Consider the following 18,634-nt stretch of genomic DNA (forward strand, 5'->3'; position numbering starts at 1 on the left):
CCATTCTCACACACACGGCATCATCTCAGCTAACTACTCCCTTCTGAAACTTGCGCTTCCCAGTCGTCCCTTTAAACTATTGCGCTCCCTCGTCATTATCATCCATACTAATCTACCTGCGTCCCCACTACAGGTATCAGTCACTAACTAAACTTAACGTCACCTAATGTCATCTTCGCTAGATCCCTACAATATTACCTAACCCACCCGGGCTAGTTTTCACTGCCATACACCCCATAATCTATAGCTCCTTTGCCCCCACTATATGGGAAGGGTGGCAAGGATGCCACCCTTACCCACCGGGCCCATCGCTCACTTCCAATTTTGCACATCAAATTTCGACAAATTAAAAATTTGCCAATCACTGCCCATCATCTGCCAATCACTACTGCCAATCCCTTGCCAATCATCAAATTTTGTTTTTCTCTAATTTTGGGGCCAAAACACTAACCTCATCACCCAGTCTACTCACTAATACCTCTCGGTGCGCCAATTCCTGTCCAAAGCCCGGCTTCGTAAAGCCAAGCCATGAATGCGGGTTGTTCTGTGCCAGCGGCTGGATGCGTCCAGCACTCGGTGCAGGGACGGGGGCTTACCCGGGCCGAGATCCCACGCACCATCTCGGCGTGGAGCCATCCAATGTCCCGATCTCGACCTGCCGGACTGCCTCAACAAAAAGTGGTCGCCATGACGACCCTTTCTATCGGGCTGCCCGCTCCGCCTAGTGGAGCACGGACGCGGCCGTTCAAAGCGAGGCCCAGCACGCACCGAGGGCCCGATTCGGCTATAAGTCGTCCTAAACTCTACCCCGTCTAACGTCGATGCTTCACCTGGACGCTTACACCCCGCAGCCCGATCCTTGCTCACACATCCAGCCATGCCCATGCTCCTCGTACCTTTCCTTACACACCCAGGTACCCTCATTCCACTCACAGCCTTGGTCACACACCTGGCCACCGAACACTTTGGCACACATTCGTCGGTAGCACACCTCACCAACACACCTCTTCGCGCCCCCTCCTCGGTCACCTCCTCTGTGACAATCACAGGTGTGCCCTCATTCGCACACCCAACCACGTGCCTCACCACCAACTCCAGCGTGCATTCCCACTCACGCTCCTTGTCACTCTCACTCCTCTCACCTCCATTCTTGACAGCGCACTCACCCTTACTCTTGACAGCGCACTCTTTCCTCATGCACCTGTCCGTTACACACCTTTCTCACGCACACTCTCCCGTTACACCCTCTGTAACACTTACCACACCGCGCTTCCATGTGCTCCCTCACACACACGCTACGACCGACTCACTCTCGCCAGCACCCTCACTCCTTGGCACGCACTTTTTCCTCACACACCCCAGAGTCGGACTTCCTCGCACACCTCCTTTTTCGCACACCAGACCTGTCGCACACTTCACCAGTGGCCTCTCACGAACACCCGGGTCCATCTCGACCCCCAAGCTTCTTAAATCCCCTGGCGCATCATACGCACGACCATATTGGTCACCACTTACACCAGGTCCTCTTCCTCTTCGCTTCTCCTCCATCACCTGCGAATCCCTCATCCGGTTAATGAGCACATCATCACGATCCGAACACAGACTTTGGACCAATCCTTTTACTTCCTCCTTTATCTCTTTCTTATCCTCTCTCCGTCGCTTCTTAATTTCGCTCACCCCTTCTTCCACTTCTTCTAATTTCTGCTTCACCTCTTTTATTCCCCGGTACGTCTCCTCAAGCTCGTCCTCTAAGGCTACCTTGACCGTTTCCATGTGCGTCCTCACCTGCCGGTCCTTCGTCTCCATTACCTCTATCACCTCGTCCAACCTCGTTGTCAGTCCCTCACGTACCATCTGACATTCCCTCTTCGTCGCTACCAAGTCATTTTTTAGGTCATTTTGTGTCGCTTTTAAACCTCCAAATACCGCAGTGTTCCATTGAACCTGCTCCGTTAGTCCTTTTTGTCCCTCCGTCAGCTGTTCCACCTCCTGCGTCAGGACCTCTATGCCCCCTTGTAACTTTACAGTCCCCTTTCTCACCTCCTTCTCCATGTGCTCCTTACAGTGCCTCACCTCCTCGCGCACTCCTCCGACCTCCTCACTCACTCCTCTTCTGATCTCCTCTCCCATCACTTGCATCTCCTGCCCAGATGCCACCCTCATCTGCTCCATTTCCTCCCTGTGAGCATCCAGTTTGGCTTCTACCCCCATTCTGACCCCCTCTATCTGCTGCCCCATTTGGTTAACTTCCCTTTCCGCTTGGTCCCTCATGTCCCTCAATTTGCCTTCCATACTGTTTTCTAACCCTATTAACCCATTTCTCACCTCTTTTATCCCGTTGTCTAACCCCTCAAAATTATTGTCTAACTTCCCAAATTTCTTGTCTAACTCCTCAAAATTATTGTCTAACTTCCCAAATTTCTTGTCTAATCCCTCACCGGTACCCCTCGCTTCGTCCCTCATTACCCCCATTTGGTTTCCCATTACCCCCATTTGGCCCTCCAATCGCTCACTATCAGCCCTCATTTGCTCACTCTGAGCATCCATCCGGTTCCCCATTACCCCCATTTGGCCCTCCAATCGCTCACCCATTTGTTCCATAAGGGCCCTCATTTGCAACATAAAAAGGTTCGGATCCACCAGGGGCGCTGCCACGGTCGCGGGCGTGGACGCCGTGGCCACCTCGTGCGTGACAACGCTATTTTGCGACCCTGCCGCCCTCACTGCTTCGCTCTCCTCGCGTCCCTCAATTTGGTCCTGGACCGACCCTGCCTCACTCTCCCCTACCGGACCCCAGCTGTCTTGGTCTGCCATAGCGCGACTTTCAAAATTCGGGTTTTTATTTCCGTATAACAAAATCAAATTTCGCCGTTATAATTTCGCGTGGGAAACGCGCTCCGAATCGATTCGACTACAAATTTGGGCCTAATAAATTTAGTCCCGGGTCCGAATTCCACTCCTCGACACCAATTGTTACAGACGCGGCTTAGATGTTATTTACCGAGCGGTTTGGTATGACCACGTCTGCACAAGTTACCCGATTATACCCGAACGTTGACTAATCGCGCTACGCTAGGTCAATGAAGGAAAAGACACACGGCTGGGATTAAAATGACACGACACCAGGGATACGGTTCTCAAGACCCCCGGAGGAGATTATATTAAGGCGGAAGGTTAGATTACAACTACAGGAGGGACAGCAAAGGAAGATAGGCACTTAGACACAATCTTATATTAACCCGACAGACCACAGATAAACAGGACAAAACTGACTCACACGGGGATTGATGGCAAGGAAAGCGGGTATTCGATGGCCAGCACAAGGTGCACCTTGTGCTCAGGGACAGGATCGACTCGGTCCGGTCCAGAGATGCAGGGAGGTCACAGCGCTCGAGGTGGCGTCTTGTCGTCTCAAGCTGGGGGCGCATCTCTCGTCACATCCGGTAAGTCGCTGCGTATATCCGGCGGGGAGTGACACGCCCTCGGCTCGTTAGCTCCGCCCCAGATGGAATCGGCTCGTTGCTTCTCATTGGGTGCATGCGGGGGGGTTACCGGCTCCGCCCTTGACGAGGGGCTGACAGGGAGCCCCTTCGTGGTAACCCCGTGGAGCGCATGGTCATGGCGGCTAACCGAGCTGGTGGGAGGACGCACACTCCCCCCGCGCGCCGTGGTTGTAGTTGTTGTTGTAGCTGTAGTTGTTGTTGTTGTTGTTGTTTGGGGAAGAAGATGGAAGGAGGTATGGGAAGGTCCTAAACTCACTACTGGTGCCATATAATCACATTCTGGTGCAACGAAGAGTCAGAATTAATGGAAAGGAGTCCTTAACTGACATAGACTAAGAATAACTAGCAAGATGTCCGAAAGTTGTCTACGTGAGATGCGGTGGACCTGGGCACGACATTTAATGGGGGAAAAAGGGGAAGGTCGGTTCTACAGAGTGTTGTTTACAGACAATGGGACTAGGGAATGGGGGATTGGGGATAGTTGGGGAGTATTGGGGAAATAGGGGAATATTTACAAGCGGATATGGAGGCCAAATTCCATATTCGCAACAATATGTATACTAATTGGTCGGGATGTGCTTGGATTGATAGCCCCGCGGGCGGTTTTGATGCACGTCTGCATTTTATGCACGTTCGCGTGCGTAATTGGTCAGATGTGCACAGAACTATTGCAATTTGAGTGTGCCAATTTGAGTGTCGGTGATCTGACAGAGAATGAGTGATGAAGTGCACCGTCAACTCATTTTCTGGACAGTCATGTGAGACTCGCTCCCCCCCCCCCCCCACCGCACCCCCTCGCTCGCACCCCCGCTCCCCCGCGCGGGGACTGGGGTGAAGATCATTCGATAGAGGGCAGTTTTGCAGATGACAAGGTTCTGCTCGCATGGGACTGAGGTCAGAGTTAATTTACTCACTTTGAAAGGATGACAGGCTGAGTCAACCCATTGGGTGTTAATTCAATGGCAAATGCAACTTGCACACCGCGCATGTACACGAAACGTGTGACACCAAATTATATATAGATTTTTTTTTAGATAGATATCATATCACATTGTTTTTTTTAGTTTCCCAGCTTTGAGATGGTACAGTCAGAATGTGGATGCACAAGAATTTTTTTTAGTAGGTTCAAATCTCAAGATTGTGTCTTATTATAATTTTTTTTGGAAATATCGATCGATTTATGAGATCATCCTGCCCAAATTTCTAGTTGGAGCGACTTCGAATGGTCTTAAGGACATTTGAAGGACATAAAATGTGGACATTTTAAGCATAAACTATCACGACATAGAAAGGGCGGTGTATAAGTAAGTAAAAATCCGGAAATGGAGATCGCATTTTTGTGCCACGAAATTATACACGTACGCACGCACGTACACGGGCGAGCGGGAGCGGACGGGACCCTTCATGCACGCACTCAGTGCGTGCGTGCCTTGCTGGTGCACGGTGCGCACGGCAATGCGTGGCATGTGCCGTCGTTTCATTGGTCGAGGCGTGCGCGAGCACTGTGTATTTAAATTCACAATAAATGGCAAATGATTTCATTTTTTTTCCTGTCAACAAATTACGAACGGGATTGGAAATGTTTTTTTTTCTTTTCTCAAATGTACACCCTGTCTTTTTGTCCCTGTCTCACTCTCTCACTCCCCCTCTCCCTCCCTCTATCCCTTTTTTCTTTCTGTGTGTCTCACTCTCTCACCCCTTCCCCTCCCCCCCCCCCCCCGTCCTCCCTCCTCCCCATCACCGCATCTATACCCTCACCACATCCTGATCTCCGCGCACTCCCACCTTACCCCTACCCCCACCCCAACCTTAACTTACCCTTACCTTACCCTTCTCACACCTCCTCCTCATCCCTCATCATCATCATCATCTCATCTTAACTGTATTGAGTGATATGGCCTACCAGGCAGAGGTAGGCATGCTCTCTACTGAGTGCCATTCTAGTTTTTTTTAAAAGAAGTCACATCATATCAATGATTGTATGAGAAACGTGAGACAGCACGCACTGACTGTCTCCCGCCCACCCTCCCCCGCCCCATTGCTTGAGCTGTGTTTTTGGGACTGTGTAGGATCGTTAATCCCAAAAGCACGAGTTAAGCATATCACCCCATTTCCCTCCCACCTTTCTGTGTCTTTCTGTGTCTCTCTCTCCCCCTCCCTCCCCCCAGCCTCGCTCCTCCCTTGCCCTACCCCTCCTCCTCCATTGTCCCATCCTCTTCCCCCCTAGCTTTCTCCTCCCCCGTTTCATCCTATCCCTCCTCCTACTCCTCCCCCCACCCTTTTTCCTCCCCTCTTCCCTCCTCTCGTCCCTCGCCCTTCCTTCCTACCTCTCTGACCTGTCTTTTACCTGTCTCTCTTCCCCTTCCCCTCTTCCTTCCTCCCCCCTTCCCTCCCTCCCACCCCCTCTTAAACCCTTATTGTAGCTTCTTGCTATGTCCAGTTCTCATTTTAAAAATAAATACCACGTGGATGTGATGATACAGGAAATGTTTGTTCTTTTCAAATGGATGAATATTGTATGACTACGATTATGATAATAATGATAATCATTATGATAATGATTTTAAAATCATGATATTGTTATGATTGACAGGAATGAGATCAAGAGGTTTGGGTACCATTCAAATTGAGACGTTTTTTTCCCCCCCCAACGAACTTTTCCATATCTGTCTGAACAATTTTGGCTGATTGTGTCACGAATGAAGGATGGGTTGCCTTTAGTGGTTGCAAAAGTCGAATTTTGTGGTGACCAGGTAAAATTGGAAAATATGTCAGATATGACCCGAGGACAGCACAGTGATTCGTCAATTGACATGAGGTATGGGTCAGAGGTGATGACCAATGATCATAGATCTCAGTCAACAGATAAAGCTATTCTGACACCATTGGGGAAAGGGCTTATGTATGGAATCATCTAAAATGATTAATTTGATTTTTTGATGAATATTGATAAATTGATTGATTGATGTAAGTGCAGTCTCAAGAAAGAAGCTTTGATATATTTGTGAGATATTATCAATGTGAAGACAACCTTGGAAATTGAGCAAGGTGGTGAGTCTATATATAGATATATATGCGGTTACCATTGTGTGATTCCCCCTTCAACAGAACGGGATATCTGCTGATTCACCCATTTGATACTGACCCATTTGGCTCATCTGCAATACCGATCTGTGAGATTGGGTTGTGGAAAAGCCACAGGTGAGAGAGACACTCTGGAAATCACCGATTGAACAGGTGGAACAAACCCCAGTAGATTTTATTTACAGTACATATAGTACAGGTGTATACAGGTGTATTCCAAAGTGCAGATCCTAGTCATTTACCTGGTACATTGAGTGAATACTGAGTGTTATTCACACACAGGCAGAATGGGGAATGGAGCCTGTAAGAATACACAAGGACAACCAGATATTCCACAAAAAGGTACTTGTACATATATGTATGACCATTATGGGGTAGAGACTATTAGGGAGGTTGAGAATTGGTATTTGTGGACAAAGGGACATGCTAAGGAGTTTCCAAGAGATGGTACATTTGAGCGAAGTCGATTGGAGAGATTAGTCGATTCGATTGGAGATTGGAGATTAGGACAAGAATTGAAAGCCAGGAAGAGACAGAATCTAATGGAAGACTGGCTTGCATTCCATCATTGGGATGTTGAATCCAGGAAATGGGAACAGCAAGAACGGATAACGGAGCTAGAACTTAAAATAAAAAGGATACAGGATACATTGGAGGAGATAAATGCACAACTGCCCTCGAATATAGGAATAAAAGTGACAGTTGTCCCATCTGATTCCCATTTGTCTCCCCAAAAAGAACAGTACAGAGAATTTTCTTATGATCCAAGGGGAAATCAGAAATATACTTACAGAAACCGATGTTTTAAGTGTGGAAATATGGGACACTAGTTCATAGGGCAAACCAAGTTCAAGGGTACCAGTGCTTACCGGTACCTCAGATAACGATTCGGCCTTCATTGCTGCAGATCCCAAATGACGACTGGCCTCAACAGATTAGATCACTAGACCAACATGAATAACTGTCGATGCTTCTTGTGTCTGAAAGGTTTTCGGAGCAAGAATGATTTTTATTTTTTATTTTTTTGCTTGTTAGCAAATTAATAATTAATTGATCAAATGCCGAAATTGGATATTTTTTGGAACATAGAATTAAAAGATCCAGGATTAGAGTTAATTCTGGAAATCTCATATTTGCCAAATATAAATGTGGGTTTAGGGAGCATTTTGGGCAAAACAATTTTTGAATTTACAAAGTTTGGAACAATTGTTTTGCAAATTTTTTGGAAACCAAGTGACAAGAGTCACATGATCATCAGGTGGGAATTTTGGACTATTGTTTCGCATGATTGATAGGTCAGTGGTCGACTGACATGTAAATGGGTGTGTTGTCAAATTTGGATAAATTATTGTGGGAACCGAAAGGGTAATTTCAATGTGACATTATAGGGGTTTTCTAAGAATAAACCTTTTGTCTATTTGTGTCTTAACATTGTATTAGCGTTTCTAAAATTAAAGGACAAATTTTATGAAATTGAAATAAAATTGACCCCCATCTTGATCTGCAAATAATGGTTCCAACGCAAACAAATATACATAATGCATGTGTGTGTGTATTTTTTTTTGTCAATGTTTGTGTTTTTTTTTTTGTGTGTGTCAATCTTACAAGATTGTTGAAACCGACAATGTGCTTGTCTGGAAATAGATCGTTTCATGTGGATGGGATCGAATATTCAGAGAATCCGTAAAATAAAATAGAGATATAATTTGATTTTGAAAATTATCTCTTTTGTCAAGGGAGATGGAATATAAAGATTTGATGTGCTGAGTTATGAGCAGCCATTCATTAATAGTAAAGAATAATTGTGAGTAATCTTGGGATTCCGTTTTTGATAGAATTTATATGAGAATAAAAGCTATTTATGGATACGAGCTTTATACAAAATGTGGGAGTACAAAATTAGCCAAATTTGGGAGAGGTCTTACACTGACTTCCCAGAGTACTCTGCTCACGGATTTTTGATATATATATATATATAAACTTGAATTTTATCAGCACAAATTGTGCTGTATGTATGGATGTGTATTCGGCATAGATTATATGGGAAAAATAGTAAAGAAAATCTTGCTGAATTGAACTATTGTGAGTTTTTAAAACGGAATGCATTGTGAATCTTAAACCAAGGGGCAGACATGAACGCGCTGTTATGTCATTTAACCTCAGAACGCGATGTTACGTGTACCTGCAACATATTTGTTAATCTGGCACACCTATATTGGCATACTGGTGTCAGTAGTACTCACTAGTTGCATAGAAAAAGATTAGAAATAGTTAAGGAGGCGTAAAAAACCTACTTGGATATTTTCTACAACATAAAAAGTAGGGGTTTTCAATAAGTGGTGGTTGTACACATGGGATTCATCAAATTAAGTTTTGGGGTTTTAAACAACGTCACTGGTTAACAGAAGGAGAATGGATAGTATACAATTCTTAGATGCTGGGTAAATTAAGTGAGATATTACAAAGACTTATAAGAGCTATTGTTCTTTATTACAGCGGTTGACAAATAGATCCAACAAAATGAATCTATAAATGAATGTGATCGGGATAATATCCTCAATTTGTATTAATTATTTGATTGTGGGTAAAGGAATTAATTTATCATAGTGGATTGTTAACAGCAGCCTGAAATGCCCTGAGGGTGTGCATCCATATAATTAGAAATCCCAGATTTTTAAAAGTTTGGTAGAGGTCTTATGTGGAGGAATACTTGCTTGGTAGATTAAAAAAAGGTACTGCGTGTTGGCAGCCACTTTTGCGGCCATTTAGTCCAAACAAATTGGGAGAAATTGTAATTAAATACGGAATTTACAGATGAGTATTTGTAAAGTAAAAAAGGGAATTTATTGAGATGGGAAACATTTTTCGAAGGTTTAGTAAAGTATTATAATATGACATTTGGCAAGGAAAACTATTGGATGGGAAAAATTAGATCTGTTTATGAAATGAATTTGTTGACCCTTTGAAGTTAATTCTTCGAATTGTTGTTTCACGAGTATTTTGAGTTCAAATTGGAAATAGTTTGGCAGAGATTTGGTTAAAACCTTTGGTTGCAGTGTATTGGAACAAATTGATAAATCATAGGAGGTTGATAAGAATAGAAACAAATATGGACCCAAAATAGAAAGATTTTATGATGATATGAATGATACCGAGATTAGAAGATTGAATCAAGTAATGTTGCAAATGAGTACAGTAGAGTTAAGATAATGGCATAACGAAAATGTTATGAATTGTGTCAGTTTTACAAGATCAGTTAACTCATATCACCACAAGTTACATTGTTAAATAAAAATAAATAAAAAATAAATAAAAAGTGAGGAGGACTATGATAATGATACATTATGCATAGTTTGCTTGTTTGCAAGATTTGTTGGGAATTAGATATTCCTGTTTGTGATTTTAATTCTCCTTCTCCCTCCTTTTGCTTTAAATATTTCCCTATTGATTCTTGTCTTTTTTGAAATTGTTGTTTTCATGTATTGTTATGCATTATGTTTGCCACTCTGTCAAAGCGCCTTTGGGCTTCTGGAAAAGCGCTATACAAAATAAATGAATTATTAATTATTATTATTATTAATCATATACATTCATTATTAATGCATTTATTTTCTTTGAGTAGTGTTAAAATAACTGCATGAGTTTAATTTTCAAATTATATTGATTTGAAAGCAATTTTAAATGCTATTCTTAGTTTAGTAGTTAAAATACATACCTGATTTGGATATTATTCGTGTGAAGCATATAAATGAATATAACTTTTTGAATGTTTTCAGGAAAACAACAAATTGTTGAATGTGAACTGTTTTAAGAAATACATGATTATGGTGATTTCATGTTAATAAGTACCCTATCTGATTCAGTGTGTGTGGAAAGCAGATTCAGATGTGGCTGAGTAAAAGGATAAGACCAGATCACATCTCAAAGGGAGTGCTAACGGAATTGGGAAGAAGTTCGAGAAAGAAAATTTGTGGCTGAAAATGAAGTTAATCTTGGCATACACCCTCCTTCTCAAAGAATGATGAAGATATTCTCCTTTGTTAAATTGGAAACGGATCCTTACTTTCACCAAGAAGAAATTTTTGTGACCATTTGCGTGGATCACACTGCAACATATGGAAGAAAGGCGATCACTTATTTTTGTTCAAATGCCTCAAACATTCATCAAGTCAGCAATTGCGGGATGGCGACATCTTTCCTGCGATTTCTACTGGATGCGGAGACGTGTGTCATTACTCCACCAACATCCGGAGAGGCAGCGTGGAGCTGTAAGTGGACGGCTGTGCTTTTCTTCCACAACAGCTGTGCACGATTCTGCTGGAGGCTCCTGGTATGAACCATGGATAACTTGAACACCATGGTCCTAACATCGTTGTGGATGCATCTGGCATCTCTGTTCCACATCTTGCTGGTCAACCAACATCACATCAACACTTGCTCCATGCTCATGAAGAGTGAGGAGGCAAGTCGACTACAATGGGACAAAGGCCTTCTTCAAATCTACTATGGCTCACAGCAAGAGTGGCAAGGATGCTTCATGCAGAACAGGGTCAGTTTGTGATTTCGCCCAGCTATCACAACAGTGGAAAATCCTACGCAAAATAGTGTAGGTGCTATGAAGACACCAGAAGAAAATGTTTCATACTTGAATGTCAAACAAGTGATCAGCCTCTTCTCTTCTTTTCAAACACAAAGTCAATATTTGTTTGAAGCAAAATGTATTCCCAAATGTTGCAGATGCTTTATTATTTTTAAATGGTAAATTGAATTTATTGTGTTTTGGGAAAGGTGAAGTGTTGTATGCTTTATGCAAATGAATTGAATTGCATTATCAATATGGAAGGAGTCAAATGAACAAAGAAATGTTTTGTGATCAGATTCTTCCGGGATGACGGTGTATGCCTTATGAAAAAATTGGATTACCAAATTGGTGGTTTGAATATTTAAGAGGTTGATGTTTAGATTAATGGTTAATATAAACAAAAATAAAAAAATCAGGGACTGTGGGATAATAAATATTCATATATATTGACAGTTGTTAATATTGCTAAAAAAACAGTTAAATTGCATCTCAATGTCATCTTGTGTAAAATGTGCTTTACTGTAAAAAAAAAAAACCACCGTTTAGAGGCCATTTCCCCCCGCAAAGCGGGGGTTGGCCTTTTCGGGGACTGTGGTTGTTGTTGTTTTTTGGTCCCCTTTTTTGAAGCAATGTTTTACGGCCGGATGCCCTTCCTGACGCCAACCCTTTTTGCCGCCTTCAACGACAAACAGGGAATTACCAGTGAACTGGTACTCAATTAGCCGACCTCGGAAGGATGACAGGCTGAGTCAACCCCCCTGGCATTAATTCGGCGATCGACCGAGATTCGAACCCAGGATCCTAGGATCCTCAGCCGGCACCTTAGCCGCTAGCCCAACACCAGGGCTATGCAGTCTGGCTTTACTGTGCAGTCTGGTAAAGCCTTGGAGCCGAGGTGATAAGGCAACATCTGTAAAAAGTTTCCTTGACCCATAAATGGAGAACACCAGGCTCGAGTGTTTACTTAAAGCCGAGGGTGCATGCATTAGTCAGGGAGTGGAATTGTGTAGGACAGAGAAGGTTGACATAAGCGGGGATAAGTGACCTATGGTATGCCTTGAGTGACGGATAATGAAGAACAGATGCGTTCTGGCGCCAAAGTTCTGTGTTCGGTGTTGATCTCTGGATTCCAATGCACCACATCAAGGGAGCTCCTTGCTACTTAAGCACCATGCTCCGAGGGAGGACGGGACTGGACACCAGAAGAAGCAAGACCAGAGGGGAGAAGATTTCTTCAACCAAGAAACGCGTTATATCTTTGTCCGATTTTGTGTAACAAGTTTCCCTCTTAATTCGGAATAAACCTTGGTTCGAGTTGACGTACCAAGCTCTTTCGATCTGAGTTTCGGCTCAATTATTGTTAACCTTCAGGGTTCAGTAAAAAGTTCCCTGACACTATCATGAAGTATCATTCTTTTAAAGTCTCTTTTTTTTTTTTCGAAATCCAAGTGGGACAAAAGTACTAATTCTGAAAAAAAAAAAAATTCAGTGAGAATGGAACAATAAAAGTAAATACATGTAGGCCTCAATAGTAAAATTAAGTTTTTTTTGGTCAGGGTTTACAATTCACTCTTAATTTTTTCTCACTTCAATTTTCGTAATTTTATAGCTAAACAAATCTGACGGAAAAATTCTCCAGAATATAAATTTTTGCATTTTGTCTACATTTTTGTTTTAATTTTGGAAGGCCTTTTCAATTGTTTAAATTTAGTGAGGACCGAAATGACCTCTCCCCCCTACCCCCCAATAAATAAATAAATAAATAAAAAATAAGCCCCTAATAATAAAATTTGTATGTCTATTCTTCACGATAAAGCAATGCAAAAGTTGTTGCACTCTTTCATTTCAACATTTTACAATTTGTAAAAAAATTCAAATTTGGGTCCAAGTTGGCATTAGTTGGGTCCGAGATGGTTTGGATCCAACTTCACCTGCTTCGAACAGAAATGATGAAACATTTCATCTGTTCACGCCTCCCTAATGGCAGTGTAAGACCGTTGAGAGATTGATGTCTGGAAAAAAATGTCATCCGAACATGCACAAAGTCGTGAGTTTGAACATGTTAAGCTGACATTTTAAACAAATAAGGATCGAAGAAGTCCAACCCAACTTTCCCAACTTGACTTTTTCATTTATGCTATTTTATATCACATTTTATCATCAGGTTCCCTCTTGAAAACCCCCAGTTGTTGTCCAAATGGCTCACCAACGTCAGCAGAGACAACTTTCATCCAACAGAAAATCACCGTGTGTGTAGTGAACATGTTGTGGATAAAGATTACCTACAAGGTAAGAACTAAGACGAGTTCCATCCAATTCTTTCCATGTCACTATCAGCATGCCAGCTTGCTGTCAAAAAGATGTACTCAAAGTTAACCCCTTGTTTACTTTCAATGGGGAACCAAGGTCTCCCACGCAAGCTCGGTTACCCCCTCTTGGCACTGTGCCAGAGGGATATCAGGCACACGCGTGTGCTCCCAAGTAGTTGAGAGGTTCACTTTGTGTGCATCATTGACCGCAAGTTGGCGTGACACGAGTGTTTTATTATTATTATTTGTTTATTTTTGGCACCTTTAATAAGTTTTAAATCCACCAATTTTGCAAGTGTCGTGCTGCGCATGACGTCTTATTTGTTTGTTTATTTGTTTGGTTGGTTGGCTGGTTGGTTGGCTGGTTGGTTGGCTGGGTGGGTGGGTGTGTGGTTGATTTTGTATTTACTATTATTTAATTTTTTTAAATTAAGGTTTAAATTATAAATGAAGTTACAATGAATTCAATTTCATATGAAAGTGATCTTTCTTGTCACTGTGCCTCAGTTTTTTAAGTTGCAGTTTTATACTATCAGTGTGGTGCTGAGCACACACGTCTCGATTACCAGAGAGGTAGGCCACAACGCGATGGTACAATCAGTCTTTATTTAAGAGCTCGCACTTCAGCACTGGGCGGGCTCGAGCTTAGAGCCCGCATATATGTGCCGAGGCCACGCCTAGTCCCGGCCGTGGCCGATCGGTCGAAAGGTGGGGCAAGTGCTCTTGCTCCCCGCCTGGACGCTCGCGCCCCCCACTGGTGCGTGGAATTATTGCCCCTTGTGCCCGCCACATGCGCCCCCCCAGAATTCCCACGCACCTGAAGGGTGAGTTTGCGGGGAATCCGGATGACCTGGCCGAAACGCCCCCTGGCGATGGGTGCAGTGCTGGGGGGTAGCGGGACGGCGGGGCTGGGGAGTGCCGGGGGTCAGACCGCCGGGGGGTGGCCTCGACGCGGAGGCCGAGCTGCTTGCGGGGGGTGGTCCGGATCAAGGTGGGCCGGTTTGAGGCGGTCCACGGAGACGCGATCCGGGGCACCGCCGACGTCGATGGTGAAAAACTTGTCCCCGGTCTCCAGCACGTGGAAGGGCCCGTCGTACGGGGGCCGTAGCAGTGCCCGGTGGGCGTCGTGCCGGACGAAGACATACTTCGCCGTGCGAAGCTCCGGGGCGACGTGGGAAGGCGAGCAACCGTGGTCTGCCGTCGGCACCGGGGCGAACCTCCGGGCGGTCTCCTGAAGGGCGGAGCGCTGTTGCGCTGCGGACCAAGGAGCTGTGGAGTCAGGGATAAATTCACCCGGGACCCGCAGTGGTTGCCCGAAAACCAGCTCCGCCGAGGACGCACGCAGGTCGTCCTTGGGCGCCGTCCGGAGGCCCAGCAGGACCCAGGGGAGTCTGTCGACCCAGCGGCCATCGCGGAGGCTGGCCCGGAGCGCGGCCTTCATCGAGCGATGAAAGCGCTCGCACAGGCCATTAGCCTGGGGGTGGTAGGCCGTGGTGCGGTGTAGTTTCACCCCGAGCCCTTGCGCCGCCGCGGCCCAGAGCTCCGAGGTGAACTGGGGGCCGTGGTCGGACGAGATGTCCGAGGGGGCACCGAACCGGGCAACCCAAGTGGCGATGAAGGCCTGCGCCACATCAGCCGCAGACGTCGCCGCCAATGGGATGGCCTCCGGCCACCGTGTGGTGCGGTCCACCATGGTGAGGAGGTGGGTGAACCCCCGTGAGGGGGGCAGAGGTCCCACCGAGTCGACGTGGTCGAACCGGCGCTCGGGCACCGCAAACGGGGCCAACGGGGCCTGGGTGTGGCGGTGGACCTTTGCGCGCTGGCACGCGAGGCACGTCCTGGCCCAGTCACGGACGTCCTTCCGGCGGCCATGCCAGACGAACCTCGCCGCGATGAGCTTCTGGGACGCCTTCGTGCCCGGGTGGGACATGCCATGGGTGGCATCGAAAACTGGGCGCCGCCAGCCAGCGGACACGATGGGAGCGAGGCCGGCCGAGGGAGACGTCGCATAGGAGGGCCGCGCCCGCGGCGTCGAACGGCACCTCGGTGACGCGGAGGCCTGTGACGGCGGTCCGCAAGGCCTGGGCACCGGGGTCGGCGGTCTGGTCCTCCGCCATCCGGGCATAGTCGACCCCGAGGTGGACCGCGTGCACGACGGACCGGGAAAGGCAATCCGCCACCGGGTTGTCTTTACCCGCCACGTGACGGATGTCCGTCGTGTACTCGGACACGGCAGAGAGGTGACGCTGCTGCCGTGCCGACCATGGCTCGGCGACCTTGGCCATCGCGAACACAGGGGGCTTGTGGTCGACGAAAGCCGTGAACGGGCGGCCCTCCAGTAGATGGCGGAATTGTCGGACCACCAGGTGGAGCCCGAGCAGCTCGCGGTCAAAGGTGCTATAGCGGCGTTCGTGCGGGCGAAGCTGCCGGCGAAAAGACGCCAGCGGTTGCCAAGCACCATGCACCCACTGCTCGTGCACCGCGCCCACCGCGTAGTCCGACGCGTCGGTGGTGAGGGTGATCGGTGCATCGGGCGCCGGGTGCTCCAGCATGGTGGCGTCGGCCAGGGCCAGCTTTTCGCCCGCAAACGCTGCGGCCATCGGCTCCGACCACGCGATATCACCTTTGCCCGGCTTGCCCCGTAGGGCCTCGTGCAAGGGGCGGAGGAGCTGGGCGACGTGGGGCACAAAGCGGTGGTAAAAATTTACCATGCCCAGGAACTCCTGGAGCCCCTTGATCGTGCGGGGCCGCGGGAAATCCCTGACCGCCTCCACCTTGGCCGGTAAAGGGACGGCCCCGTGCCTGGTGATGCGGTGCCCCCAAGAAGTCGATGGTGGCGACGCCGAAATGGCACTTGGCGGGGTTGATGATTAGGCCATGCTGGCCCAGGCATTCGAAAAGCGTGCGGAGGTGGAGCAGGTGCTCCTCCCGGGACGCGCTCGCGACTAGGCTGTCGTCCAGGTAGACAAAAAGGAAAGGTAAGTCGCGCAAGACGCTGTCCATAAGCCGTTGGAATGCCTGGGCCGCATTCTTCAACCCGAAGGGCATCCTCAGCAACACGAAGAGGCCGAAAGGGGTGATGACGGCCGTGTTCGGGACATTGTCCGGTTGTACGGGGACCTGATGGTAGCCCCAGTTGAGGTCCACCTTGGAAAACACGGTCGTGTTTGCCAACCGGGCGGAAAAGTCCTGGATATGCGGGACCAGGTAGCGGTCGGGGGTGGTGGCATCATTGAGCCGGCGGTAGTCCCCGCACGGCCGCCATCCTCCGCCGGGCTTCGGCACAATGTGCAAAGGAGAAGCCCAAGCACTGTTGGAGCGCCGAACGATCCCCAGCCGCTCCAGCATGGCAAACTCCGCTTTCGCCACGGCGAGCTTCGTGGGCTCGAGTCGGCGTGCCCGGGCATAGACCGGCGGCCCGACCGTGGGGATATGGTGCTCCACCCGGTGCTTAACAGCCACCGCTGAGAAGGTGGGCCGCGTGAGGGCCGGGAATTGGCGAGGAGGCGGGTAAACTCGTCCGCTGCCGGAAGCGTGCAAACCAAACTCGCCGGGACGGAACCTTTCAGCAAGCCGCTTGGCAAGCCGCTCTGTGAGCAGCTCAGTGAGCTGCTCAACGAGCCGCTCAGCGAACAAGCGAGCGAGCTGAAGGTTTCAGCCTGGACGATCCGTTTACGCTTTACGTCGACCAACAGACCATGCGCACATAGGAAGTCCGCACTGAGCAGTGCCATGGGCATGCTGGCGGTGACGAACGACCATTGAAAGCGCTGCCCTCCGAACCGCAGGGAGAGGCAATGCTTCCCGAATGTGCGGATGGGGGTACCATTGGCGGCAAGCAAAGCGGGGCCCCGGCCCGCGGTTTGCTTGTCGGACGCGGAGGCAGGGAGGACGCTTACCTGCGCTCCTGTGTCGCAAAGGAAACGGCGCCCGGACAAGGTGTCCGTGATGAACAGGAGGCTGCCGGAATGGCCGACGCTCATGGCCGCAAGTGAGCGCCGGCCCAGTCGTTTCCCGACCCGTCAAAAGAACACGGCGGGCGACACATTTTAGCCTTGCGGCCGAACCTGGCGTGGTAATAGCACCAGGTTTGCGGCGGTGGCGGCCGCGTCGGCCGTGCCGGCGGCGGCGGTGGTGGGCGGGGCGCAGAAGCGGCCACGAGAGGAGCAGGGGGCGCCGTAGCCGCAGCGCCGGGATCCACCACGACAGCACTGTAAACCGACCGCGTGTCGCAGGCCGCGAAAAACTTTTCGGTCTCTACGGCCAGGGCGCGGGGCTCCTTTATTTTGGATCCGGCCAGCGCGAGGCATACCTGTAGCGGTAGCTGGCGTAGGAACAGCGCCCGGAATAAGAAATCCGGGGGCTGGTCACCCAGCAGCGACAGCATACAACCCATCCGCACGGATGGTCGTGTGTCGCCGAGGTCGGGAAGGTCGAGGAGGCGGTCGGCGCGTTCGGCCTCCGTGAGGCCAAACGTGGTGAGGAGGAGACGTTTGAGGGCCTCGTACTTGTGGTCGCCCGGCGGGCGCCGAAGGATGGATACGACGTGGGCGGCAGTGCCGGGCCCGAGGGCGGCGACCACGTGGAAGTACCGGGTCTCGTCCGCTGTGATGCCCCGGAGTTGAAATTGGGTTTCGGCTTGCAAAAACCAAATGTCGGCTTGCGCCTCCCAAAACTCCGGGAGTTTGATTGTGACGGCGTTGGTAGCCATAGCACTTTCGGGGGTCAGCAATGGCTGTACCCAATCGGGGTCACCAGTGTGGTGCTGAGCACACACGTCTCGATTACCAGAGAGGTAGGCCACAACGCGATGGTACAATCAGAGTCTTTATTTAAGAGCTCGCACTTCAGCACTGGGCGGGCTCGAGCTTAGAGCCCGCATATATGTGCCGAGGCCACGCCTAGTACCCGGGCGTGGCCGATCGGTCGAAAGGCGGGGCAAGTGCTCTTGCTCCCCGCCTGGACGCTCGCGCCCCCCACTGGTGTGCGGAATTATTGCCCTTTGTGCCCGCCACATCAGCACATAAGTGTGACTGTGCCCCCTTCCCATTGCAGTGAGCAGAGTGAATGTCCACATGTCCGAGTTTGGCTTAGTTTTATCATGGGTGTTTTCTAATGAACTGTTTTACACTCCATTAATAATCAAGAAAATAGAA

At 48.4% G+C, this 18,634-nt stretch overlaps 1 protein-coding gene and 1 long non-coding RNA gene across 2 annotated transcripts in view; both read left to right on the forward strand.

Annotated features, from left to right (window-relative positions):
• LOC137410976 (uncharacterized) overlaps positions 1 to 18,634 on the forward strand; it is a 405,982-nt gene that overhangs the window by 90,727 nt on the left and 296,621 nt on the right. The window lies entirely within an intron of this gene.
• On the forward strand, positions 5,249 to 12,506 carry LOC137427328 (uncharacterized). The gene is made up of 4 exons (XR_010984480.2): positions 5,249 to 5,415; positions 6,612 to 6,704; positions 6,870 to 6,929; positions 10,467 to 12,506. It is a non-coding gene; the product is annotated as an uncharacterized LOC137427328 (long non-coding RNA).

This window comes from Myxine glutinosa, chromosome 5, assembly GCF_964187855.1.
Source record: "Myxine glutinosa chromosome 5, kmMyxGlut1.1, whole genome shotgun sequence".
Lineage (NCBI taxonomy): Eukaryota > Metazoa > Chordata > Myxini > Myxiniformes > Myxinidae > Myxine > Myxine glutinosa.